The sequence below is a fragment of the Callithrix jacchus genome, chromosome 10, assembly GCF_049354715.1.
Source record: "Callithrix jacchus isolate 240 chromosome 10, calJac240_pri, whole genome shotgun sequence".
NCBI lineage: Eukaryota > Metazoa > Chordata > Mammalia > Primates > Cebidae > Callithrix > Callithrix jacchus.
In genome coordinates, this window is record NC_133511.1 from 55,769,686 (window position 1) to 55,796,882 (window position 27,197).

General features: G+C 38.8%; 1 protein-coding gene and 1 pseudogene across 31 annotated transcripts in view; one reads left to right on the forward strand and one right to left on the reverse strand.

Annotated features, from left to right (window-relative positions):
* Positions 1–27,197, forward strand: part of DLG2 (discs large MAGUK scaffold protein 2) — a 2,299,762-nt gene that overhangs the window by 1,163,819 nt on the left and 1,108,746 nt on the right. The window lies entirely within an intron of this gene.
* Positions 16,703–17,175, reverse strand: LOC108593904 (large ribosomal subunit protein uL15 pseudogene; annotated as a pseudogene).

Sequence of the window (27,197 nt, forward strand, 5' to 3'; positions counted from 1 at the left end):
TATTCCCACAGCACAACAGAGAGCCAGTCTTCTAGCCTAGTTCTCTAAACACATTTCAGATGAGACATTTGTCTACCAGAGGAGGTCATATAGCTACTAAAATGTCACACAGCTATCACTTAGAGACAGAGCCAGGACCAAGATCCAGGTGTTATAGTAATGATTCTGGCGCACATTTAACTGCTTTACTTAAACTTTCTTGAACTCAAAGCCAGCTATTCAAGAGTGCATGAACAAGACTGATTTTAGAGTCTGATGTTTCACTGCTTCAGCCTGAAACACAGATAGCATATGAACCTCACCTGGAAGCTGTGCCGTTTTGGCCTGTGCTCTGACACATTTTGGCTTTTTAAATGAGCTCCCAGTGCTGCTGCTTGCAGTCAAAATGCCAGGTTCTGTAAAAAAGCATGATTCCTTCCAGCCCTGGGGATTGTTGTCAAAAGGTCATTATTTCTCACTAATTATGTTAGAAGGAGGCCTCAAAAATGTCAGGTTTTTTTTTTTTTTTTAAAGAAGAAACACAAACATTTAGGGTAAACATTAAAAACATAAATCATAGTAGCATTATGTATAGTGTTCCTTACAAATGTTGGTATGTGGTGGGTGTAGAATCATTCATTTATTTACTGACCATCATGTTTTGAGATAGCTCAATGCCAGATGGGGTTGAAAAGTCCACAGGTGCCAGTTGGATTCTTCCTTCGTTTGTATATTCAACACATATGTATTTATAACCTATTATATGCTAGTGACAGTGCTAGGTACAAGGAATGTAGCCCAATATGAATGGATTTTAATAGAAATGTTACTCAAAATAAACTTACTTAAATGGAGTTGAATTGTGGTTTTATAAAGAGTTGGTAATCACAGCACTTTGGGAGGCTGAGGCGAGAGCATCACTTGAGCCTAGCAGTTTGAGACCAGCCTGAACAGTATGTCAAGACCCAATTTCTGCAAAAAATAAAAAATTATCCAGATACAGTGGCACATGTCTTCAGTCCCAGCTATCTGGGAGGTTGAGGCAGGAGGAACACTGGAGTCCAGTAGGTTGAGGCTGCAGCAGTCTGCCATGTTTGTATCACTGCACTCCAGCCTGGGCAACAGAGCAAGAACCTGTCAAAAAAAAAAAAAAAAAAAAAAAGAAGAAGGAAAGAGAGTTGGATATTTATTTATTCTAAGAAATAAATTTTAAATACTTTTTCATTATTAGTGGAATACAAGACATATTTACCATAGCAGTTGCTTGGAGGAATCAGAAAATATAAGACAAGGTGCTGTTAAAAATTTCGTTTTAAGAAACGACTCCTAGATCTCATAGATTGTTATTTAGACAAATGACACAAACAATTCCAAAATACAGGGTATAATTTTCAAGCTAACTATTGTAAGCATTGAGTGATAAAATGTAAAGGGAGAGATCACTTGCAGATGAGGCAAACCCAGAAGGCCTCACCTAAGTGCTGGAAATCTGAATTGGACTCCCCTTTGAATCCAAATGTGAAGAAGGAAATGAGTCCTCCCATTTTTTTTCTTTCTTATATAACTTTACATTTTATATTATCTTAGAAGCTAATATTGGGTAGAGACATAGACAGTCATAGAAAAAGCTGACTTTAGCCTAGGAGCTAGGAACTTAAATGATAGTCATTATTTAATCTATGACACTGATCAGGTTCTGAGCAGATTTTCTCATAGACAGGGGACTGAGCCAAAGAATATCTTGGAGTTCCTTCTGGATTCAGGGTCATTGATTCTATTACACATTATTTAATATTGTAAACATGTAACCTTGTGAAAGTATATTGTCAATTACTTTTACTTTTTAAATTTTTAAAAATTCATATGGGTACATAAGGGGTATATGTTTATGGATTATATGAGATTCTGTCACATTTTAATAAGCATAAATCAAGATTGAGAAAGCAGTGCAAGGCTAAATTATCTAAGTGAGTTCAATTTTGTTTAAACCCAGTAACAATTTTATTTGACATATATAGTGTTCATCAATACTTAGGAAGTAAAAAAGAAGTCAATTTTAAATCTTCAAATTAATATGTATTGTATACAAGGTTCATGGTCTATTCTAGGGACTTATTAACTAACAATTTGCCTTTCAAATGAAATGCTATCCTTATTTTCCCATATGTGTTGCATTCTTGCTATAGATTATAAGAACAATTTTTTTCACTCAACAGTGATTTAATAAATATTTATTGAGGACTTATAAATGTCAAGCACTGAGCTTGCTGGATGCAGGAGGTATAAAAGTAAATGAAATATAGTTAAAACATAGTCCCCTTCTCTAGAAGATTACTGTCTGGTGGGTAAGTCAGGCTTATAAGTAGACCAATTACATTTCTAAATATTAGAGGCTAAAACAAGAGCTTTGGAAAGCCCACAAAAGGGGACAGTGGCTATTATACAAAAGGTTTTACAGAAAGGTAACATTTAATCTGAGTCTTAAAGAAGAGATAACATTTAATCTGAGTCTTAGAAGATGAGATGGCAAAATTACGTACCTTAGGCTATGGCTTCGTGGCATCTGCCATCATGAAATCTATAGGATCAGGAGTTCTCATCTGTGACAGAGGTCTATTTTATTTTTACAGGATGGTTATAAAAATTGGAAATAATGCAAAACACTTAGCATAGTGACCAGAAGAGTATAGGTGCTCAGTAAAGCACATCTATCATTTATACCATCACCTAAACCTATTGAACTATATGTCCTGCTGCTCACTGTACATTTTCCAAATGCCCAGTATACTGTTTCACAGCTAATATTATGGCTATAATTAAGTAGCCAGTAGTCACTTATGCATTTAATATCTGCCTCCCCTACCAGACTAAATACCATGAGAGAAGGGAATGAAATTGTTTCATTAACTATTGTATTTCTGGTATCTATCAGAGTACCTAGCTAATGACAGATGACCAATGAATATTTGTTGAAAGAATTATTTAAAAATGCAATATCAAGTCATATTGTGAAAGTGTGAGCACTCTAACTCCCAAATATCAATGTATTAGTTTTCTTTCATGGCAAAGGGAGGCACTCAGATGTCTTGAAGTAATACCTACTCCACGTGGAACTCAAGTTCATACTCCTCATTTTCTTGCCTCAATTAACTCTCCATTATGGTTATGCATAAATTAGCTTCAAAGCTCATGGTAGTCTGTGGATGGCTAGAGAAAATAATTTTATGATTTTTCTGGTCACTTTAACACAAAATGTAGATTACATTTGTTTTATTTTACCTTTCCACCACCCAGAATATTTCATAAGGAGACCTCTCTCCTCTCTCAACAAATCTGCATGTCTTATAGAAAGTTTATTAGAGGAACACATTCAGATCCCCTGAGAATTCATTACTTCCCAAAGCTGTGATGAAGCATTATTCTGAATAAAATTAAGTTCTACTTCTTCCAATTAACAGCAGATGACAAAAGTGCCTGCCAGTTCGGTTGCTTTTCAGCCGGGTGTTTTTCTCTTGCTTGGTCATTTGTAAAATGTGAGCCCTCCTAATGGGAACTGAGTAGTCACTTGAATTAATGAGTTTCAGCTGATTTAATAGTGCCTTGCACACTGTAGGTATTCAATAATGGTCAACAGCAATTTGTAAGCTGACTTAAGTTGCTCCATTTGAGAACATTGGCTAAAATCAATATAATGTGGCTTTCCTACTAAATTTGACTTAAAGGAAAGTTGCTACATTTGGGATCCCGAGTATATACAGACCTGTAGCTAGTATTCTCTGAAAGAATCTAAAAAGATTATGCAAAACCCATTGGGCTGAATTTCTTCCCGTTATTTTCCAACAAGTACACAAGATGATCCAGCATACCACTATAAATCTTTTAAGCCTTAGATTCTTCCTCATAGAAGAGTATCTGGCACAGAGTAGGTCTTTATCAAAATAAAAGCTAAAAACAAATAGGATAACATGTTATGTGCCACAGGTTAGAACATAGCCTATTTTCTTGTACCTTGTAGTCGGTCAGTAAGTATCGATTTAACCAATTTAAAATTAAAATAGAATTGAAAAGCTAGCATAAACTAACTTAGAGAGGAAATCTTTTAGATCTAAACCCAGGAAGATAAAATGCAAAAAAAAAAAAAAAAAATTTGATCAGGAAAAAGTTATATTCAGAGGACCAAAGAGACAAAGTTAGCAAGTTCAGATTACAGTACAGCGTATGGTGCCTAATGTATAATGCACGTATGTGCATGTTGAAGCTTTTAATTAGAAGGCATTAGAATTCCATTGAGATTCTCGTAGCTCTGGATGAAGAGCTTTAAAGAAATCAATATTATATGCTTGTTATATTATAACCTTTGAGAAAAAATCTATAATACGTTTGCCGGAAAAAAAATTTGATGTGTAAACTGAATTATGGGAACTTCTCATGCCAACGGTGAAACCTAATGATTTATTTACATTAATTAAATGAATTACATTATTGTATCAATATATTATACTAATTTACATATGCACACATTGTCTGTGTCTCTAATTGTTCCCTGAGTTATGCCATCTCCCTAGGTCCCCTTGGCTTACCTCTTCATGGCAGAAGCTGTATCTTCTGTGTCTCGTTAACAACCAACTCAGTGTTTGTTTACTTTTAAATGATTTTTGTTATAATGACGACAGTAATAATAAATAAAAGTTCAAGCAATATAAGTACTGTGTTGGGTACTCTACATACTGATAGAAAATATACATCACTCAAAATTAAGTATTTGCCTTTATACAATGCCTATTTATTCATTCATTTATTCAGCAAACTAGTCAACATCCATTGAGCTGCCAGGCATGGAACAGTCACTGACAGAGTTAAAGAAAAATCTGTCATGACTCCCTGTTGGTAACAAACTTTTAGGGAGCAAAAGATAAAAATGCTATAATAAAGTGTGACAGCTCTAGTGATGGTGTAAAAAATGTTTTGAGGGGCTTAGGGGAATCATAGCTAACTGCTGGAGGAGACCCTGAAGTCTTTGGAAGGGTAGTCTTAAAGCTGAAACTCAAATTTGCATTTCAATTGAATAGGTGCAGAAAAAGAAAGAAGATAAGGAGTCAACAGCCCTCACCAAGTCATGAAAGTGTGAACTTTGAGGTATAAACATCTGAAAGGAATTTGGTATAGCTGGACAACGTCCCGAGAGCTGGAATATGTAGGGAGAGGAAGAAAAAGTGCTGTATGTGTTGGGGGTTGGGGAGCAGTATGTATTTGAAGTAGAAGCAAAGTGAAAGAATATGAAGTTAGAAGCATAGATTCAAGGCAGTTTGTAGAGGATCTTGGATGGCAGGATTAGGAGTCTAGAATGTATGCTGTGATTAAAGTAAGTCAAATAAGATGCTAAGCAGAGCACTGACATTTAGTTTTATTTAAGAAAAAAGGAAAAAAGTTTCTGCTTGTTTCCTTATACAAGGGGGAAATATATTGTAAAGGTGTTTCAAATTTTAGGAAAGAAGTGTGTGTGCTCTATCCATAAGAATTCACTACTGGGGAGTAAGTGCACACTTTATAAACTTTCTAAGAATAGTCAAGTTCACCCAGCTCTGAGTTGAGCTTTAGATTTAAGGATGCTTAGCTTGCCACCTTGTGGCTGATAGTGAATCCTGCACACAGGGGATGTAATCTGGGAAATAAACCGACCCCAACCCAGTAAGTGAACAAAGTATTTGTTCAAGTTCATCACAAGTATTTGAGATAAATAGTATTAAGAAGAATGACACTTAAATTAAATATTAATGAATACTGGAATCAAAAATCTTGAATGGTCCTTGACTCCTTTCTCTCACCCCTCACATACAAAGTTTCTGTAAATCCTGTTGATTAGATTTTCCAGATCTGATATATAGTCACGTTAGAAGTGTTTTTTCTTGATAATTCAAGGTTTTACTGAGAATATGGAACAATTTTAGTTCTCATATATTGCTGATAGTATGTAAATTGGTATATTTCTGACAAAAACTACAACTACTTTGTAGTAAGGTCCTTGGAGAAAGCAGATACCAATTTAGTTATCTCATAAAATTGAAGATGCATATAGTCTCTGACCCAGAACTCCTCTACTCTCCTAGGTATATATGTTCTAACAAGAGTTTCACATATGTACATCAAGAAACGCATGCAAGGAATTTTTAGCATTGTTAGTTTTGTTATTCCAGAAAGGAAAATAATAGAAAAAGCCCAAATATCTCTCAGAAAAAAATGGTACATTGTGATACACTAAATAATGACATACTGCAGAAAAATTTTTTAAATGATCTAATACTGCACACATCAACATAAATTTCGCAATGAAATGTAGAAAAATAGCCACAATATGTTAGTGCTTATATAAAGTTCCAACAGATATAAGCTAAGCATTGTCTTTCTTACAGCATTCCTTAAAAAATGCTTAGGTTATACTTTCTTACAGTATTGCTTAAAAATGCTTAGCTTATATCTGTTTTGGAAACAGAACCAGTGTGTGTGTGTGTGTGTAAACACATTTATTTTAAGGAATTGGCTTTTGTGATTGTGGGAGCTAAGATCCATAGAGCAGGCCAGCAGCCTGGAAACTCTTCAACAGGTTCTAAAGCAGCATCCACAGTTGAAATCTGTTCTTCCTCATTGAAACCTTAGTTTTGCTTCTAAGACCTTTTAACTTGTCAGATGAGGCCCACCAAGATTATCAATGATAATCTCCTTTTCTTAAAGACAACTGATTGGAGATGTTAACCACAACTACAAAATTCCTTCAGAGCAACACCTACATTAAGTAATTGTGTATATAATTTAGCCAAGTCGACACACAAAACTAACCATTACAATTGCATGTCTATGTAGTAAGACCATTAGGGAAAACAGGGAATTATAAAATTCCACAATTACCTCAGGGGAGAGGCAGACAGATATGACCAGAAATGGATACCCGGGGCCTCCATTCTGTTGGTAATACTTTTTTAAGATGGACGGCAGTTGTGAGGAAGTTTGCTATATTTTTCTTTATAGATTGCATAGTTGATATAAATTGCTTTGTATGTGGAGGCCATTATCCTTAGCAAACTAACACAGGAACAGAAAATCCAATATTGCATGTTCTCGATTATAAGTGAGAGCTAAATGATAAGAACACATGAATTATTCCATAATGAGTTTTAAATATAATTTTTAATCACAATACAAAATAATTGTTTGCTAAGGGTGTGGAGTACTACCTGTGTAATCTGGGAAACTGAGATGCTTCACTCCACCCTCTGACCCAAGCGTGTCCAGCCTGCAGTTCATGGGCCACATGTGGCCCAAGATGGTTTTGACTGTGGCCTAACACAAATTCAAAAACTTTAATAACATCGTGGGACTGTTATGCAGTTTATTTGTTTATTTTTACCTCATCAGCTGTCAGTGTGTTTTACGTGTGGCCCAAGACACTTCTTCCATTGTGGCCCAGGTAAGAAAAAAGATTGGAGATTGAACACTCTTGTTCTGATCATTTAGGGTTGTTGCTATGAGCTAAAACAGAAATATGAGTCAGGAAGAAAGACTGAAACGCAGTGTTAGACCAGATGCTCAAGTTTATAAAAAATAACTGGGGGTGCATTTTTGATGAGTGACTAACACAGATTATCTGATACCCACTGTCCACAAGGCCCCAGTCTCAAAGCTGGATATGGTTGCTTAAAGTCTACCTGCTATTTGACCATGTCCTTCTCACCTATTAGGCAAAAGATGGGCCCAGGTGGGAGTGAACTTAGTCACCAAGTGCTATAAAATTCATTTTATGTGTTACTTCTTATCTCCTCTGAGAAAAGACATTGGAGGTTTGAAAGAATAAAACACACAGACATTTGGACTGTTTTGTGTGTGGGCAAAAGAAAACGTGAAGTTTGTGGGCCTTAGATGTTTCCTACTGTGGGAAATGCAGGTGGGCAGGGGCCGAGCTCATTGGCCTATAGACTCTGACACTTGCTTGTCTCAGCCTCCAGCACAGATTCTCTAAATGCCTCCCAACTAGTCTACCCAACTTCTGCCCCTCCTTTTGAATCCATACTCCTTTGGCAGCTAGAGTAAGCTTTTAAAAAAAACAACTGTAGTAAAAACAACATAACATAAATTTTTCCTCTATGTTAACCATTTTTAAGTGTACAGTTCAGTAGTGTTAATTACATTCATTTTGTTGTACAGCAGATTCCCAGAACTTCTTCCTCTTGTAAATCTGAAACATTATATCCTTTAAACAACTTCCTATTTCTCTCTCTCTCTAGTCCCTGATAAATACCATTTTACTTTCGGTTTCTATGAATATTGCTACTGTAGGCACTTCATATAAATGGAATCATACAGCATTTGTCTTTTTGTTCCAGCTTATTTCACTTAGCATAATGTCCTTAAGATTTCTCCATGTTGTAGCTTGTGACAGTGTCCTTTCTTTTTAAGGCTGAATAACATTTCTTTGTACATGTATGTGTATATAGATATTTTAACCACATTTTGTTTATTCATTTATTCACCAACAAACATTTGGGTTGCTTCCACCTCTTAGCTATCGTGAACATGGGTGTGCAAAAATATTTTCAAGACCTTTCTTTGGTATTTTTCAATACATTTCTTTGGGATATGTACCCAGAGGTGGGATTGCTAGATGATACAGTAGTCCTATTTTCATATTTTTCAAGAACCTCCATACTGTTTATTATTACAGTTACGTCATCTTACAATCTCATTAAGAGTTCAAAAATGAGCTTTTGAAAATGTAAATCAGATCATATCACTTTCCTCTTGAAATTCTTTGTTGACTTCCCCTTTTTCTCAGGATGGGGACCTAAACCCTTCTCAAGGCTGTCAAGGTCCTATATAATCCTATTCCAGGTTTCCTCTTCTGCCTCATATTTGCTTCACTCACTCCTCTTCAGAGAGCTGTGTCAATTCCTTGAAATTATCACACTCTTTTCCAACACAAATATTCTCATGGTTGTTCTTCCTTTCATTTGAAAGGCAACTTACTCAACTCTTTGCATGGGAAATATGCTCATTCCTCTGACTTCAGTTAGTATGTCATTGTTTCAGAGAGCATCCCTGACATTTTCTAGTGAATATGCTTCCTTCTTTGTGCTCTCTTGGAGCATCTTATTTCCTTGACAATCTGTGATCAATTCCTTCCTTATTTAATTATGTTTGTCACCTTCTCTAGAAGGAAAGCTCCACAAGAGAAATAATATTGTCTGTGTTGCTTGTTCACTATTGAATCCCTGCAGCTAGTGCACCTAATAAAACTAGTAGTCATTCTGCCCTCAAGGTTGAGCAAGTCCTATCCAAATTAGGGAAAGAGTAATTATTTTTAAGGTTAAAAATGGCCCCATTTGGGAAGCTTCGCTGTGATTGTTAGTTTTGCATATCCAGGTAAAACCTAATGGTTTAGATACAAGGATGACTAGACACAAGGAGAAAGAAGAAAATAAAACACACAGAGCTACAAGTGAAGTCATGAACTGAATGGACTAAGATATGCCCAAGCAGAGGCCAGAAGTTGCTTGTGGATTTTAGAGAATTTGAATTGAATTCAGTTTAGAATTAAATTTTCTGTGATAAATAGGGAATGTGCACTAGCTGATTTTTATCAGACTGGCCAAGTCTCTAGAAATGAAAGTCTAAGCTTTACGACAGTACAGTCATTCAAATTATAACTTCTTGGTTGATTCTTTATCATTTATATTTTAAATTTTGAACTGAATATTTCTCCCAAGCACTAATTCTTCAAGGTTTCCTGAAATCTTAGATCCATATTGCCAATCTTAAGGAGAAATTACCCAGCTTATCTATATTGTGGCATGTAAATGGCCCACAGTACTTTTTGGTTTTAATCTAACACAACTGTTTAAGACTGTACCAACCTCTCAAGGAAAGAAATGTAAGAAACTGCCTTCAAGCATCTTAACATCTCAAGAGAGGAAGTTTACTTCTATCATCCCTCCTCCATGGGTTCTGGTCTGTTGTGCCTTTGAGAGTATTATTGCTGTCTCTTGGACCCATACCTTTCCATTCTTTAAGAGTAGCCTGTGATATCATATTCTCCAAGAAACTGTTTCTTTATACTATCAAAGCTAGGTTTCATGACCTCCAGGGGAGCATGTGAATACTATGTTTTAATATGATATTGCATTGATTGTAAGATGTACTTTTTTACATTAGCATCTCTGAAATCAGCCTGTGTCTTAACCATGACATTTTAGATTGAAAACATCTGTCAGTCTTATCTACCAAAAACAGAGCTCACTGGAGCATTGTGGTCTCTCTAAATGTTACCAGTGTCTATTACAGTGCATCAGTGACTCATTTTAAGTGCTCAGTGAAAGGAGAGATGAAAAAAAGATTATACACTTGGTGGAAATTTTTATTGTAAGGACAGTATACAGTGACAAAGTTAAACCACATTTTGTGGGGAATAAGGTTAGGAGAGACTGTGGAAAAGGTAACATATGAAAAGAACCTTAAAAGAGCAAGATATTTCTCACCTGTGATTTGGGAAGCATCCTTCAAGACAGAAGGAAGGGCGTGAGACAGGAAGGTGAGAAAAGACTGGAGAGATGGGATGGCTCCAGTATAGAGAGGCTGACCTAGTTTGAAAGGAATGTAAATGAGTGGGAAAAAATCAGTTAGAGATAGTACTTTAGCAAGACATTGAGAATGTTGTGAATTCCACATCAAAGTGCCTGTGTTTTATTCTGGAGCAGTAAAAAACTACTGAAGGTTTTTAAAGGAGTGAATGATATGGAAGCTCTATCTGGGGGTGCTTAGTTAAAAGAATTGGTTGATGCAGAGTATAAAGATAAGGAAACCAGTGATTAGGTGGCTACTGTTCACTTACCAAACATGTGTTAGGTCCCACTGAATACCTGGCAGAAGTGCTACAGCTATAAACAAGACTCAATCCTTGCATTCAAAGATTTTATAAATAAACAGACAAAATGATAGAATAAAGTGCATGTCCTATGGGTACACAGGTAGCTTTGAGTCCTGACCTCCGTATAGGGATAAGGCATAGATGATTGATGGAGGAAGTGAATAAATAATGGAGCCTCCTGGAAAGAGTGTCATCTTAACTAAACTTGATGTTAAAGAGATGGCAAAAGACATCTGGAAGGTAACAAGTGCAAAATTCTGGAGGTGGTCCATTCCTCTTACTCTGAATTGCAAATAATTCAGAATAGTGAAATTCTAGATTTTGGGGAATGGGATCGGAGAAGATTGAAGACATAGAGATAGGAAGGTTGGTGTTTTGGGGTAGAAAGAGGCAAGAAATATGGTTAGAAAGATAAATAGAAGGCAAGTAGAATATTCTAGGGAGAAAAATCAAGGGTGTGATGGGGGGATGGACAATGGATATAAACAAATAAAAAACAAAAACAAATATATCTACTGATTTAGAAGTCCATTAACCTTGTATTAGATTCATTCATCTGGTAAAAGGTACTAAACCTCTGGCCACAGTTGTAGTATCGCTACTTTCATCAGGGAGCTCTCAGTCTAATGTAAACCATCTTGGCCTTCACTCTGATACTAGGAGTCATGTTCTGCCAACTTAGATGGACCCCACTCTGGAAGACATGAGAGGGGAAAGACGCTGAATGATCATCTTCATCTGTGTAATTTTGTATTTGGGTGACCAGGGAACTGGCAGTGTCATTAACTAGGTTATTTCTATTTATACTTTCTCCCAGTTGCATTCTATGGCCCAGCAAGGATAAAGGGAAGCTTCCAGACCTTAGTTTTTAAACCAAACGTCCGAAGTATCTACCATACTCAGAAAAAATATCTGAGTCAGAGAGTAATAAATGCACAATATCTGAGAGACAATATAATGTGTGAATTAAAGTTGGGATTACAAGGATAATGAGGTATAGATCTCATTCCATTTACTAGTTGTGTGAACAAGTTACGTACTTAATTTATTTCTTCCTATATTTTCTCATTTGTTAAATGAAGGAAATAGAACAGTAACTACTCCATAAGTTTGTTATAAGGATTAAATAAATTAATGCTTGTAAAGCATGAATACATATGCATGTCCTATCACAGGCACTAATCTGAAAGATGACACTGTCAGTTCCCAGCAGGGCAGCAGGACAAGAAAATTAGAAAACTTTCTGGGTTTTCTTGATTTGAAGCTTACATCGTAAGAGTGTAAGAAGCACAAAATGACATTCTACAATTGCACATTCAGTTGCATATTAAACATCTAGATCAAGTATAACTAGGTCTTTCCAAAAGTAATTTTATTACATACTGTTTTATTTGGAGAACATTTAAACCATCACAAGCAAGCATGGATTTTTAAAGCAACTTTATTTGAGGAAAAATTAATATTTTTATTACAGTGTCTGATTGTGAAATAAACCTCTTTGATTGAAACCCACTAGTAACAGGGCTGAAGTTAAGACCACACTTTCTGCCTTATTTTTCAGCTGTCCCATGTTCCAGTGCCATTGACACCAGCTCATTATGGGGTGCTCTAAAACAAAGGCGCTGGATAGATCAAGCCCATTTGTACCACCACCAGAGACAATTCATAGTGGTTACCTCCCTGGACCACTGAGTGTCTTCCCATGGAAAGACAGCTGTTCATGACTGCTTCTTGGTACAGGAAGCATGTTGAAGAAAAAGGGAGGTCAAAGAATTGTATTATCTAATGCATCTAGAATTTAGTTTCTATAAGGTCATAAATTTTTGCTTTTTTTTTTTCACTACCATATTCCTAGCACTTAAAATTTTGTGATTAGCATATAATGTGCTAGATAAACATTCTGTTGGATGAATAAATAATGGTGCTTCCTACTAGGAAGGAATTTTAGTCTTTACAGTGTCACAGAGGAAGTATGTCCCAACAGGCCACCCAGGAAGTCCCAGGACCAGGAACAAAGTCTGCTGTAGATCATCCAGGAGATATTCTAGGTTCACATGGGTAAGTGAGCTCATCCTTGGAAGTGAAATATAATGGGAGGGTTAGGCAAGTGCCAATTCCACAGGCAGGTTCTGAAGTCCAAAGCTCACATGGCTAGGAAGAGTAGCTTGAATGAGCAGTGAAGGCAACTTTAGCAACTGTGTCTGAGACTTTTTCTCTGCCTCCTGGACAGAAATGATCATTATAGGTAGAAGAGACCAAGAGTGGGAGTGTTGGCCTAGCTAGAGGCATAAGTAGAAAGGGTTAGATGGCCTCACATACAGAAAAGACACTGGATCTACAGAAGTGGCAGCAAGGCCTTAGAAGCTCATTCTCCCTCCTTCAGAAGGTTTGTGCTGTTCTGTAGGGATGCTACAATACTTGTAATTACACAGTGAGAGCCAGCTCCCTATAATGGTGATAAGGCTGAATTGAGCATGTACATGCAAGTGTGTGTGTGTGTATTGACTCTTTTTATAATACTTGGAAAGATGACTTCATGACACTGGTAGAGAAACAGGAAGGCTGGGTGTGGTGGCTCATGCTTCTAATCCCAGCTCTTTGGGAGCTTGAGGCAAGTGGATCACTTGAGGCCAGGAGTTTGAGACCAGCCTGACCAACATGGTGAAACACTGTCTCTACTAAAAATGCAAAAAATTAGCCAGGTATGGTGGTGCAAACCTGTAATTTTAGCTACTTAGGAGACTAAAGGGGGAGGATCACTTGAACCCGGAAGGTGGAGGTTATAGTGAGCGAAGGTTGCACCACTGCACTCCAGCCTGGGTGAGAGTGAGACTCCATCTCAAAAACAGAAAAAAAAAAAAAGATAAATAGGACAAGTCTGATATTTCCTAAGCACCTACCAGGAGACAGGTCCTATGCCAAAGCATTTATGCATATTATCTCAATTTCCTATAGCAACCATGTCGTACATTATTAGTCCAATTTTACAAATGAGAAATCTGAATTTCAGAGAGCCTTTGTACTTCCCTAAAGTTGCATTGCTGGTTAGTGCAGGAACAGGATTTAAACCCAGGAACTGAGTCGCAGAAAATTTGCATTGCTTGAGGAAGCATTTTTGCTGAAATGAACATTTCCTCTTTTCTGGGCACCAGGTGCACTGAGCAAAACATGTTTCTAGCTTTTAGTAGTGAATGATTCTCACTCACAGATGCTGTACCAGTTGCACAGCTGGTGGATTGAGTCAGACAGGGACTGCCTACAAGATCATACAGTGCTCGATTGAATCCAGTGGCAGTTATCCCTGGAAAATTACTCAGACCGTATTTGAAGTTTTGCTTCAAATGGATGAACTACTGTCGAGTTTGCTCTCAAATCATTGCTTTGATTTCTTGGTACCAAAGCAATTTGACATAAAGTCTGGTCCTCCCCAGCAAATTTATTCCCAGCTCCTCCCTCTTTCATTTGTCAGAAATCCCTTCATTTGGAAACCCCTTCCCTTGCATTCTTCAGCCAGTTCTCAAGATTAACTCAACTGAAGATGGATAAACCCTTTCCAGGAAGAGAATTTTTTCTTACCACAAAACATGCAATACATTGAACCTCTCCATTGCAACAAAGCAAATACTCAATCATGTCTTACATATTATATTTTGTCAATTATTTTTGCTTCTCAAAGAAATATATGTAGCTCCAAAAAAATGAAGTTATGCCCCAGAAATAACCACTGTCAACATGTTAGTATATTCTTCCTCCTCTTCCTTGCCTTGCATACAGTTTAATGTCTTTTATTGGGCTTATTTGAGGTTGGTACACTTCAATATGAGTCAAGCTGCTGACCTGAGGTTTAGAAGGGCTCGTGTAAGAATACTTAGGATGGTCTCATTTGCGTGCTGTGCTTCCTTAGCTGCTCTAACTCAGTGTTGGCAGAAGAGACGACAAGGGGAATTCAGTTCTTCTCTGCATGTTGCCATTTTTCTTTCTCTCAACTCTTTTGCTCCAGGAAGCCACCAGCTAACACTCTTTGTCAGGTATATCCTACCCAAAGCTGGAACAATTCTTCCTGCTAAAGGAAAACCTTCAAAGGAAACTGCTTCATTACCTGTGCTACACAACATAAACCGGTTTTTTATTTTATTGTTGAAACTTTTACAGGGTACTGTTCAATAACTAGTTCTCCTGTAGAATCCCAACAGGTTTCTTAAGTACACACTGCTTCTAGGATGTGCTAGTCATGGTGGAGTACGCAGGAGTCTAAGGAGCTTACATTTCTACCAGGGGTAGTTCCGTTTAGTAACATTTATCGAGCATCTACTGGGTCCCAGGCAGAATATTTGCTACTGGTACAAAAACGAATTGTGAACTCTTCCCATTCCCATGAGAATGGCAGAGACGTACATGCTTTGAGAAAAAGAGGGATTATCAGGGAATCAGACATGGGAGCACAGAAGAAGAATGCTCAGCCAAATTTGGGTGTCCAGGGAAAGCATCTGGGAAGATATCATGTATGAACTAAGTTTTGAAGGTTGAGCAGTATGTGAAAAACATTTGGGAAAGTTATGAGAGGTAGAGAAGACATCAAGAGCAAAGGGCAAGGATGAGATGTGTCTTTCTTATTCACTGTTGTATCTCTAGCTGTTAATACAATGCCTGGTATATAGTTGGTGCTCAATAAATTCTTCTTGCATAAAAAAGTGCGAGGAGAAAGTTTTCAGGCATTTATGATGGCTACAGTGTACTTTGTGAGACCAGGAGGACTGTGAGATTCGATATACTGTCTATGTGTTATAGAGTAGTGGGAAAAGTTGAAGTTGGAGACTTTGAAAAATTTGAAACAGTAAAAGGCAACATTTTTCCTTTGGTTTTTTCTCTTCCCCTAATTTTTTTATAATCAAATAATATATCTAATGTTCCAGTAAGACAGTCATAACTGATACTAAGTGACCACTTACCAGGTCACAGATACTCCTCTAAGAGCCTTCCATGCATCATCTCACTTGGCTTTCTAAAAAATGTCGTGAGGTAGTTACTGTTCCAGTTTTACAGATAAGAATATCACATCACAGAGTGTTTAATCAGTTGCATCACATGACCATGTGGTGATCAAACTAAGAACTGATGCAGGAAATCTCTCCGGAATCTGTGTTTTTAGGCACTATTCTGAAATTGAGGTTTTAGAAAGCTATTCTACGGAGATACATTGGTCATCTTACTCCTTTTGGCCCTGGGATGTCACAGAGGAAGTATCACTGAAATCTATCTTTCTACTGCTATAATGTCTGAGTCAGAGTCTCTGAAAGAGCCCAAATAACTGTGAAAGGTCTTCATTGAAGGGTTGAGCTTTGAAACAACCCATGAGAGTCTGGGGAGCCATTTTGAGTAATTGGGAACATTGTGGAGGTAATGGTATATCCAGACACCAAGTGCTCCTGGGCCTTTGGGTTGGTCACGTATGCCGCTGTGGAGGAGTTGGAGGCAGCCCCAAATGCAAGGCTACATAAGGTGGAGGAAAGAGTTGTGGAGCCAAAGAGTTGCCTCAAGAGGAGATTCTCAAAGACTAGGTGCCGATTTAACTGTGAAAAAGATATTTGTTGATGGCTGTATCAGTTCATTCTTGCACTGCTACCAAGAAATACCAGGACTGGGTAATTTATAAGGAAAAGAGGTTTCATTGGCTGCTGGTTCTGCAGGCTGTGCCAGAAGCATGATGCTGGCATCTTCTGGGCTTCTGGGGAGGCCTCAGCAAACTTTCTTTTTTCTTTTTTTTTTTTTAAACAAGTTCTCAGCATTTAATGAACCTCCCTCCATGTGGCTTCAAGCCCCCAGGACACAAGCCCCCCGCCCCCCAACACCCTTAATCTTCTCCTCACCTCTTCTGCTGAAGAATTTGGCCTTGACAATGACAGGCTGCGTTGGGAGCTTTTGAAACCTTGCCCAGAACTTTATAGTAGCCTGATCGCACCACATCAATGATGGGAGCAGCCCCAGTCTTGTTTTTAGCAACATTCACCCATGTCTGCTCACTGACCAAAGTCCACAATTTGTCAAGGTTGACAGCTGGGCAGAAGCTCTGGTTCCTCTTTAAGTGGTAATGCCTCATACCAACTTTCCCCATGTAACCTGAGTGGTATTTGTCGAAGTTGATCCTGTGGTGATGCATATCACCAGCATTACCACGGCTTCCGGGGTGCTTCCAGTGCTTGCCTGCAGAAATACAAAGCGATGCGGCCGTGGCTGTGGCTCATGTGGCCCTGAAGTTTTCGGGTCTTCCTCAATCTGGATGTCATGTTGGCATCCCAGATGAAAGACAGGAAACTTTCAATCATGGCAGAAGACAAAGGTGAAGCAGATTTGTCCTACGTGGCCAGAACAGGAGGGTGACAGAGGGTGGGGGAGGTACTAACACTACCAAACAATCAGGTCTCGTGAGAACTCTGTCATGAGACAGCACTAGGAAGATGATGCTTTAAATGGTTTCTAAACCATTAGAAACCACCCCCATGATCCAATCACCTTTCACCAGGCCCCACCTCCAGCACTGGGGACTATATTTCAATATCAGATTTAGGTGGGAACACAAATCCAAACCATATGAGTTGCATTAAAGAAGACACTAAAGAACATCACCTACAAGCCAGGCACAGTGGCCCACTCCCACAATCTCAGCACTTTAGGAGACAGAGGTGGTGAATCACTTGAGGTCAGAAGTTCGAGACCAGCCTGTCCAATATGGTGAAACGCTGTCTCTACTAAGAATATGAAAATTAGCCGGGGTTGGTGGCGGGCGCCTTTAATCCCAGCTACTCAGGAGGCTGGGGTGGGAGAAGCACTTAAACCCAGGAGACAGAGGTTGCAGTGAACCAAGATCGCACGACTGCACTGCAGCCTCCTCAAAATAATAATAATAATTATTATTATTATAAAGATAGAAAGAACATCACCTAAGAGATGACTTTGAAGAGTATGGGAAAATCGAAGTGACTGAAATCATGAATGATTGAGGCAGTGGCAAGCAAAGGAACTTTGCCTTTGTAAACCTTAAGGACCACGACTCTATGAATAAGATTGAAATACCATACTGTGAATGGCCACAGCTTGAAGTTAGGAAACTTCAAAGAGTGTTCAGAAACATCATCACTGTCAAAGCAACAGATGGCTGGTGCTTCATTCAGCCAAAGAAGCCAAAGTAGCTGTAGAGACTTTGGTGGTGGCTGTGGAGGTGGTTTTGGCATGAACTATAATTGTGGAGGAAACTTCAGTGGTTGTGGTGGCTTTGGTGGCAGCTGTGGTGCTGGTGGATATGATGGCAGTGGGATGGCTATAATGGATTTGTGGAAGCAATTTTAGAGGTGATGGAAGCTACAATGATTTTGGCAGTTACAGCAGTCTTCAAATTTTTGACCCATAACGGGAGAAAACTTTGGAGGCAGAAGCTCTAGCTCCTATGGTGATGAAGGCCAATCATTTGCCAATCCATGAAACCAAAGAGGCCCTGATGGTTCCTGTAGCAGCAATAGCCATGGAAGGGGCAAAACAATTTAATTACTTCCAAGAAACAAAGCTTAGCAGGAGAGGAGAGCCAGAAAAGTGACAGGGAAGCTACAGGTTACAACAGATTTATGAACTCAGCCAAGCACAGTGGTGGCAGTGCCTAGCTGCTACAAAGAAAACATGTTTTAGGCCGGGAGCAGTGGCTCACGCCTGTAATCCCAGCACTTTGGAAGGCCGAGGTGGGTGGATCACGAGGTCAAGAGATCGAGGCCATCCTGGTCAACATGGTGAAACCCCGTCTCTACTAAAAATACAGAATATTAGCTGGGCATGGTGGTGTGTGCCTGTAATCTCAGCTACTCAGGAGGCTGAGGCAGGAGAATTGCCTGAACCCAGGAGGCAGAGGTTGCGGTGAGCCAAGATCTCACCATTGTACACCAGCCTGGGTAACAAGAGCAAAACACCGTCTCAAAAAAAGAAAAAGAAAATATATCTTAGACAATACTCATGTGTATGGGCAAAAAACTCAAGGACTGTATTTGTGAGTAATTGTACAATGGTTATTTTTGTTTCTGTTCTGTGGAAAATGAAGAGCATTCCACCAAAAGGTTTTTAGCCATGTGAAAATTTCAGTCTTAGGAACCACATTTTTGTTGTTACAACAAATCCGCAAGGAACAAAGGTCTTGAGACTCCAAGCAAAAGATAACATTTGTCAAGCAGCCACTGTGTGCCAGGAATAAAGCATCTCATTCAATTTTCATGTTTCCATGAGATAGATACTGTAATTCCTGGTTTATAACTTCAGTCAACTGAAGCTCAGATGTATCCAGCAATCTGACAAATGTCTCCCAGATAGCAAGTAGTATAACCAAGATTTGAAATCATGTTTCTAATGCCAGAATCCCTGCACTTTCCACTATATGATGCTGCCTCTTGGAATCAGAGGACTATGTTGGTTTGAAACCCAGCTTTGCTATTTATTGAGCACTTTGGAATCTCTCTGATCCCTGTTTTCTCATTTGGCAATCAGAATGATGATACCGTTTTAATCTCACCAGTTCTTGAGAGAATTACTTGCGACAGTGTTTCTGAAAGTGCTTTGTAAATTATAAAGAGCATTTTGCGTGTGTGGCATCTTACACAGTTTCATTTTGCTATTCCATACTCATTATTTTCCCAGATCATAGGTCTGTGATTCCATTCTGACTTATACTCAGAGATCTTGAAGTCTGTTTAATTCTACAGTTACCTGTCCTGCATTAGCCTAGCCTTCCCTAGAAAATGGGCCTAGCACATTTGATGGGAGAAATTGCATTTCTATCGGACTCCATTTCTAATATCTTCAGTTAACAGATGGAGGGTAGCACCCAGCTAGAGTAACTTCTCTCGTAGTTATTTAAATCATCGGTTCCTTAAAAAGAATCTTAAGATTCATTAAATATTCATGAAGCATCCTTCCTGGCAGCTCCTCCATAGTAGGTAATTACATAGAGTTTAAAATATCTGATGTTGCTTGGAAGCACACAAAGCTCTGTCAGCTGCAAGCAGACGGCTGATTTGTAATTTAATTAACATCCTGGCTTGTCCTTTTCTTTGTAGAAAAAAAGCAGGAAAGTATTTTCTTTCACTTGTGAGTATTGTTTTAAAAAATTCAAATGGAGCACCTGGGAGAGCTTTTCATTTCTCACAAGAGTGCTGTTACTTACATCCTGCTCCAAACTCTGGAGAAATTCCTTTTTCAAAGGTTCTTTGGACAAGCCATATTGCTGATTGTGGGTCATTTTTTTTTAAGGGTGATTTTACTTTGGGAAGATCTGTGTGTAATCAGTGAGCTTTGACCCACTTTTATTAACTCTTTTTGTAATTATTCTGAAGGTAGATGTGGCTGCAGACTACTTATTTATCCAACAAATGTTTATCAAGTACCTACTATGTGTCAGGCACAAGAGGTCAGCAGTAAACTGAACAGGTGCGGTCCTTGACCCCATGGTGGGGTCAGGGTGGGGGTGGTTAGTTCAATGGAGGAGACAAACGGTTAGCAAGTAATCACAGAAATAAATGTAAAATAAAAATGTGCCAAGCTTTATGAAGAATAAGGACAGGGTACCCCGAAAGCCTATGAAACAGGGAGCACTGTGCAGAGGAAGGGAGAGAACTTCCTAATCTGAAAAGTCAGGAGGTCACCTTGAGGAAGTGAAGGTGAAAATTATGTATAGTCTCTCTTGCCTTTCCTCCTCCTATTTTTCTCCTATCTAAAACTACCTACACTGCCAGATTTGCAAACTATATGTAAACATTTTGAAATAATGGATTGGAATAATAGGAAGAATGGACAGAAGAGATTGAACTCTGCTCCAGTTATTCAGAGAATTCATTTCAAATTAAAGGAATGGATATAAATACTTATCACTGCACTGAACAATCCTTCATATCTCTTATTTTCTCCTTTTTCCTCATGTCTTCCCTCCAGGGAGGAAGGCAGTGAGCAAAGTGAGGACCCAGTGGGTATCTAAAGGTGATGAGACACAGGTCATAGATAGGCTAAGGCATCATGGGAAAAGGAAGAAGCTGGAAAAAAGGATCTGCTGGCTACCTACTGCAGAATTCTTACTAAAGAAAATCCCTAAATGTAAATATCAATGTGTTTAAACAAAACATTGTCCTCAGAATAAGAAGGTGGCTGGTGGGGCCCAGATGGGATACTCAATTATGGAACTTAAATTTCTACAGCTTTGAGATGAAATGAAAACCCTTTGTTTTCACGTGGTTCATTTTTGAGCTCGTTTTCTTTGTCCCTTTGATTTTTCTCTGTTTTCTAAGAGTCACTCACCTCTTCATTAGGGAACCGTTTGAAATTCTGTTATTTATTTATTTTCAACTTCATGCTTCTAGAATATGTGCTTTCTTTCAGCCAAAGCACATTGTATAAAATTAAGAGGCTTTCTTCCAGGAGCAGCACTCAGTCAGTCAACCCAGGCCTTTTGGACACACACTATGTAGCATTCTAGCCTGACTACTCTGCAGAAAACAAAGATGTAAGTCAAGGTTCTTACACTCAAAGAACTTGGATTACAGAGGGAGAGATAAGACCTGACACAGAGGACACTGTTTGTCAGTGCAGTTAACAGAGGCAGTGAAACTGACAAGTTTTTAATGTCAGGCTTTGTGTTAGGAACTGTAATTATTACTTAATTCTATACCTGCTTTATAAGGCTCCTATAAGCCTTACGTGGGATAGTTTCTGTGACATTCTTAGCAAAGCATTCATAGATAGTATTTACTATTAGGTGTGATAACATACTGACTATTCATATGCACACAAACATGTTCTGGTTCTCTTCGGCTTTTGATTTGTTCTCTCTGTCTCTCATCAGTACAGTGCCAACTCCTGCTACAAGGGGGAAGTAGAGCACTTTTCATGCAGCAACGGAGATAAACTCAGATTTTTATTTATGAGGTCTTGAAACACTTCCAACTTCTGGATCAGTCATGCACTGTGCCAGCAAAGTGCTGTCTTTCATATTGCACCAGAGAACCTCTAGTGATGGATCAGGCACATGTAGGATTCTGTGTTTAAATTCTGGGACACTCAGGATGGTTTGTACTGACTCACACAGGCATCAGCAGAATATACTTAGCAGAACCTGGTCAGACTTGCTTAGCCTTTTTCTGTCTGTGTTGGTGGGAGTGTGATAGAAAAGGAGTATGAGTATGATTGCATGCAATCTCAGCTAGGAGGGCTTTCTGATCAGGTGTTATTGCTCAGATAATTACAGTTTAATTCAGTTAAAGTTACATGTACCAGTCTCTTTCTGTGTGTCAGTTGTCAGATAGGCGTTGGAGATTCAGAAATGCACATGACTCTACCACTGCTCTTGAGGCATTTGTAGGCTCGCAGGGGACACAGGCACATGGACAGGTCATTACAACATGAAGTTCTTATTCATTGGCAAAAACCTGTATAGAACACTATGGGAGCATAAAGGAGATATAGATGTCCAAGCTTTGAAGGCAGAGAATGCTTCTGAGGAGGTAACATTAAATCTGTTAATCCAGGACCTAAAAAGGTTTGCATGATGGAGGACTCTGGGACTGGGGCAGTGTTAAGCTTCGGAAAGGGGACGAGGATAGAATTCCAGAAATCAGAGGCAGAATGAACTAAGATAGGGAGACATGAGTAGTATACAAGGCATTCCTGTCTTGAGCACTTCTCCTGCCTCAACTCCCCTTAGAGCTGAAAGAGGAGGTATAATCTGTTTACGTTTCTTTTACTCGAGTCCCCTTCAGCAGACCAGGCTGAGGAGAGAAAAAGAAGAAACCATAGATTGTGAAACAGAGGCCTTCTGCCAATGGCCTTCATTTTGTAGGCCACACAGAAACTCTCAAAGGTGCCCAGAATGGCCTTAGTACCTACCAGACAAGCCCCTGAATGAAAATTGACTCAGACTTGCCCAGAATGTTAGGAGTGATTCTTAGGTCAGTGTGTTAGAATATTTCCTAAATTTTTTTTTTCCTAAAGATAAAGTTGGCCTCTAAAGACCTTTGAGTCCTAACTAACTTAGAAGACTGCTTAAGTTCTCTTTCTCTAGAGTGAAACTAACATGTATTTGAAACCTGGTTTGCCACTTACCAGGTGTGTAAGCTTGGAAAAAATACCTAATTATCTGAGTCTAGGATGAATAGAATAACACCTATCTCTCATGTGGTGATGATGCATATAAAGCATTTAATACTGCTCCAGGCACATTAACTGTAGCTGGTGTTATTATTCGTTGTAATATTGCATTAGTGTCAGGATTAGCATTTTTATTAACATCAGCATTAGTGTTGGTGTTAATATTAATCCTAGTATTATAAATCATTACTTTTGTTCAGCCAGAGGAAATATAGATTTGAATACAAGTGAAGAAAGTCTGCTATGCCATATCAGGGTGATTCCTTTGGAAACTTGAGTTTAAGTTATAGATAGTACTTTCTCATCAGTTCTTGTCATCTCTTGCTTAGTCATAGGCTGAAGACTCGAAGAAAAAAAACAGGAGGGAATGTTTGCTTGGCACTGGGCAGAGTATTACTTGGGTCCAGGGTCTCATGGATGACTACATATTGTCTACAGTGGACACCAATCTGCCTTCCAGCATCCTCCTGCCATACCGTACCTTGCATCCCAAGGTCTATCCAAGTCTTACACCAGCTCACTAGAAGCAGACCTAAGGCAGAATTTTGTGTGTGCATGATTAATGGAGGGCAGTTCCAAGAAAAACAACAACAGCAACAACAACAACATAGGGATTAAGGGAAGCACGCAGGAAGTCTCTGCAGAAATGTAGGTCCAGGTGCAGTCTAAATTTAAGCTAATCTCACTGGGTACTTTGTAGTGTAATTCACACCACAGGATTTTTATCACCATGAGGTATGAGAGTTGGGGTTCAAGTATGACTCCTGTGTATATCCAGGAGAGGAGGCTTCAGTCACACAAGGGCAGTCTTCCTGAGAAGTGTGCAGATGTGAGCCTTCAGTGGGTAAAAGATATTTTTGTGGATTTGGATGGGTACACAATAGTATCTGCTACAATCCACTTTAAGACCTCACTGTTACTTCAAACATCGTGCCCTAGCACGTGTCTCTTCTACACATATGCCTTTGCTTGGAATGTCTTTTACCTCTTTAAAGTATTCCAGATTCTGTTTCAAACTGGGAAGCTGCAGGCAGACAACCACAGATGCTTACCCATTTCTGCTCCCGCAGAAGTAAGTTTATCATGAGTTATAGTAGCTTATCTGTGCACAAGTATAACTCAGTCATTTATGGTCTTGAGGACAAGAGCTGTTCTTTTCAGTTCATATTCTCAGCATATGCTGAAATGAATGATGAGAAAGATATCTAGTACTTAATAATCTGATGTCCTTTTAGATTGTGTCAAGCAATGATGTGATTGTCCTTTCTACCTGAACCTGGGCTCATAGCATTTTATAATGAAGAAGATTGCATCTGATGGCCAAAATAGTATTGTGGCTTAAGCAACTGATACCTGTTTCATCATTTGTGTAATAGTCATTCAAAACTGTATTCAACAAACACTTATTGAGCATATGTATCGTGTACTTGGCTAAAGACTGGAGATATGATAATAAATAATACCAGTGTGGCCCAGTTCTTACAAGATTTTATGGTTGAATGGAAAAACACAGAAAATACACAACCATATAGCATGGTAAGAATTGTAATTGAAGACTACAGGGAGTTATGAGAACATGCACAAGAAGAAGTTCTGGAGATCTGTTGCACAACAAAGTAAATATAATTAACACTACTGAACTGTACACTTAAAATGGTCAAAATTTTATGTGTATTTTACCACAAATTTTAAAAGGATTAAAAATGACAAGTAATAATTTGTTTATATTTATTTCATAATTATTGGAGTGGGAATGGTAAGAAAAAAAGTAATTCAGGGCTGGGCGCAGTGACTCACACCTATAATCCTAGCACTTTGGAACACTGAGGTGAACAGGTCTCCTGAGGTCAGGAGTTCGAGACCAGCCTGACCAAGATGGTGAAACTCTGGCTCTACTAAAAATATAAAATTAGCCAGGCATGGTGGCACATGCCTATGGTCCCAGCTACTCAGGAGACTGAGGCAGGAGAATTGTCTGAACCTGGGAGGTGGAGATTTCAGTAAGCAGAGATCATACCACTGACCTCCTGCCTGGGTCACAAGGACAAGAGTTCATCTCACAAAAAAGAAGACAAAGAAAAAGTAATTCAGAAGTAATGGGGGTTCAGCTCATTTAGTGAGGTTGAGAGTCCAGCTTATGACTGGGTAAGAAAGCTTGTACTCTGTGCTGTATGCAGTGTGAGCCATTGGAAGCTTTCAAGAGGGACTTTATTAGAGTGTGATTCAGAAAGTCCCCTGGGTCAGTGTAGAGAATGTATGGGAAGAGGGAAGCTAGCCAGTTCAGATGCTGTTGCTATGGTCCAGCTCAGAACTTATGGGATCCTGAACATGGACAGCGTTGGTAGAGGGTGTGGGAAGAATAAGGACAGAGTGGATGTATTATTTAGAATATAAATCAGGCAGACTCAGTAACTTATTAAATTGGCAGATGGCAACAGGCAAAAGAAAGGATGGAGTATGATTGACTCCTTTTCTGGCTCAGATGACAACATAGATGGTAGTGCCTTTATGAGAGAATCGAAAATGGGGAGCAGATGTGTGAGTCAATGGGTTGAAAGCCAGAGAAACTAAACTGGGCATATGTGTGACATTATTCCAGTCACAATGAGAATAACTGATCAAGAGTGAATGTTAAATTTGATCCATGTTTCTGAGGCAGATTACATCCCAAATTATTCATAGGGTTAGATAAACAAAAGCATGGTATTTACAGGTCACAGAAATGTTCTAACCTCATTGTGTTGTGTATTCTCAGTGACTTTTTTCTACTAAGCTGCCAATTCAGTTTTCAGACTTGGACTTCATCTCCTTATGGGGGTAGAGGAGAGACTGATGATGATTGAAAGAGAATTCAGATTGCAGTCATCTGGATAGGGTCTTGGCTCTGATGCCCATCAGTCAAGGTGACTTGACAAGTACCTTTTCCTCTTGGAGTGTTAGTTTTCTCATAGGTAAAGTGGCCAAGAATGATTGCAATCGAAGAAGTATGTGAGCATCCTTTGGAAACGGCAATTATGACATTGTTCTTTTTGTTGAGACTAATCTTACTTGGGTCATTGCAGAAAGCCCACCCCACCCCAGAAAATATAAGTACTGATAATCTCTTTCTGAGGAAGAGTGAACAGATTGAATGACCAATCCTAGAGTAGTTCTTGTGACTTTTCCATTATGGGTCAGTCTAAGAGCTGAGGTCCAAGAAATTTTATACACACACACACACACACACACACACACACACGACAAAATAACCATTGATGATAATGGTAATAGGGCACTGGGAAGAGGTGAGACATCACAATTAAGCCTGAGATGAGATGGTGTTATAACAGTGTTGAGATCCCTGCTCCCAATATCCCTGTGCTGTGCACGAGGAATACAGGCAAAGTAAAGCAAACTAACACTTCATTATCTGAACTGGGGGTCACATGTAGAGGATTCCTTTTCATCTTTCCCAGGTAGGACAACAGCCTTGAACAATGGAACTCTAAAGGAACCAATCCAAGGGAACAGGGGTATGAACTAGAAAAAGACAAAGAAACAGGAATGAAGAACGAGGCTAAGGCTGAAGATGGAGATAGACCCTAAGACTAGAGCTGAGTTCCCTTAGACCATTCCTTATCCTGAACCTTTTTTCTGTCTGCCAACTTTTTTATATCTGCTTATAAGACTCAAAAAATATTTTTGCTGTTATAGTCATGTATAAGCAAGATGGTTAAGAAAAGAGGAAAAGGGAACAAGAAAGAAAGAAGTATTTACCTCTATCCCCCCACGGAGCCGTCAGAATGTAGACAGATGCCTTGCCTTGGTTTTTAAAGCTTTTTAAAAGTAGCTCTTCTAAAAGTTGAGATATTTTGTCCTGGAATCTGGCTAACCCAGATCAATACTCCTTCTCCTAGGGGGTGAACTAAAGAAAGATAAGATTGTCTTCTCTTTGAGTCTAATACAAACAATGTGTGTGGCAAAATTTTTCCTCATTGCCAAAGGAACTTAAATCACTCACACATTCTGAAATAAAATTAAGTTTTCTGAATGGGATATATCAGAATTCTGTTTTCTTCTTGCCCAGCACTTTTTTTTCCTTCTTCATTCATGACCTAGGATTTTTAACACATACTTTGCTACTCTGGTCGGGAGGATTATC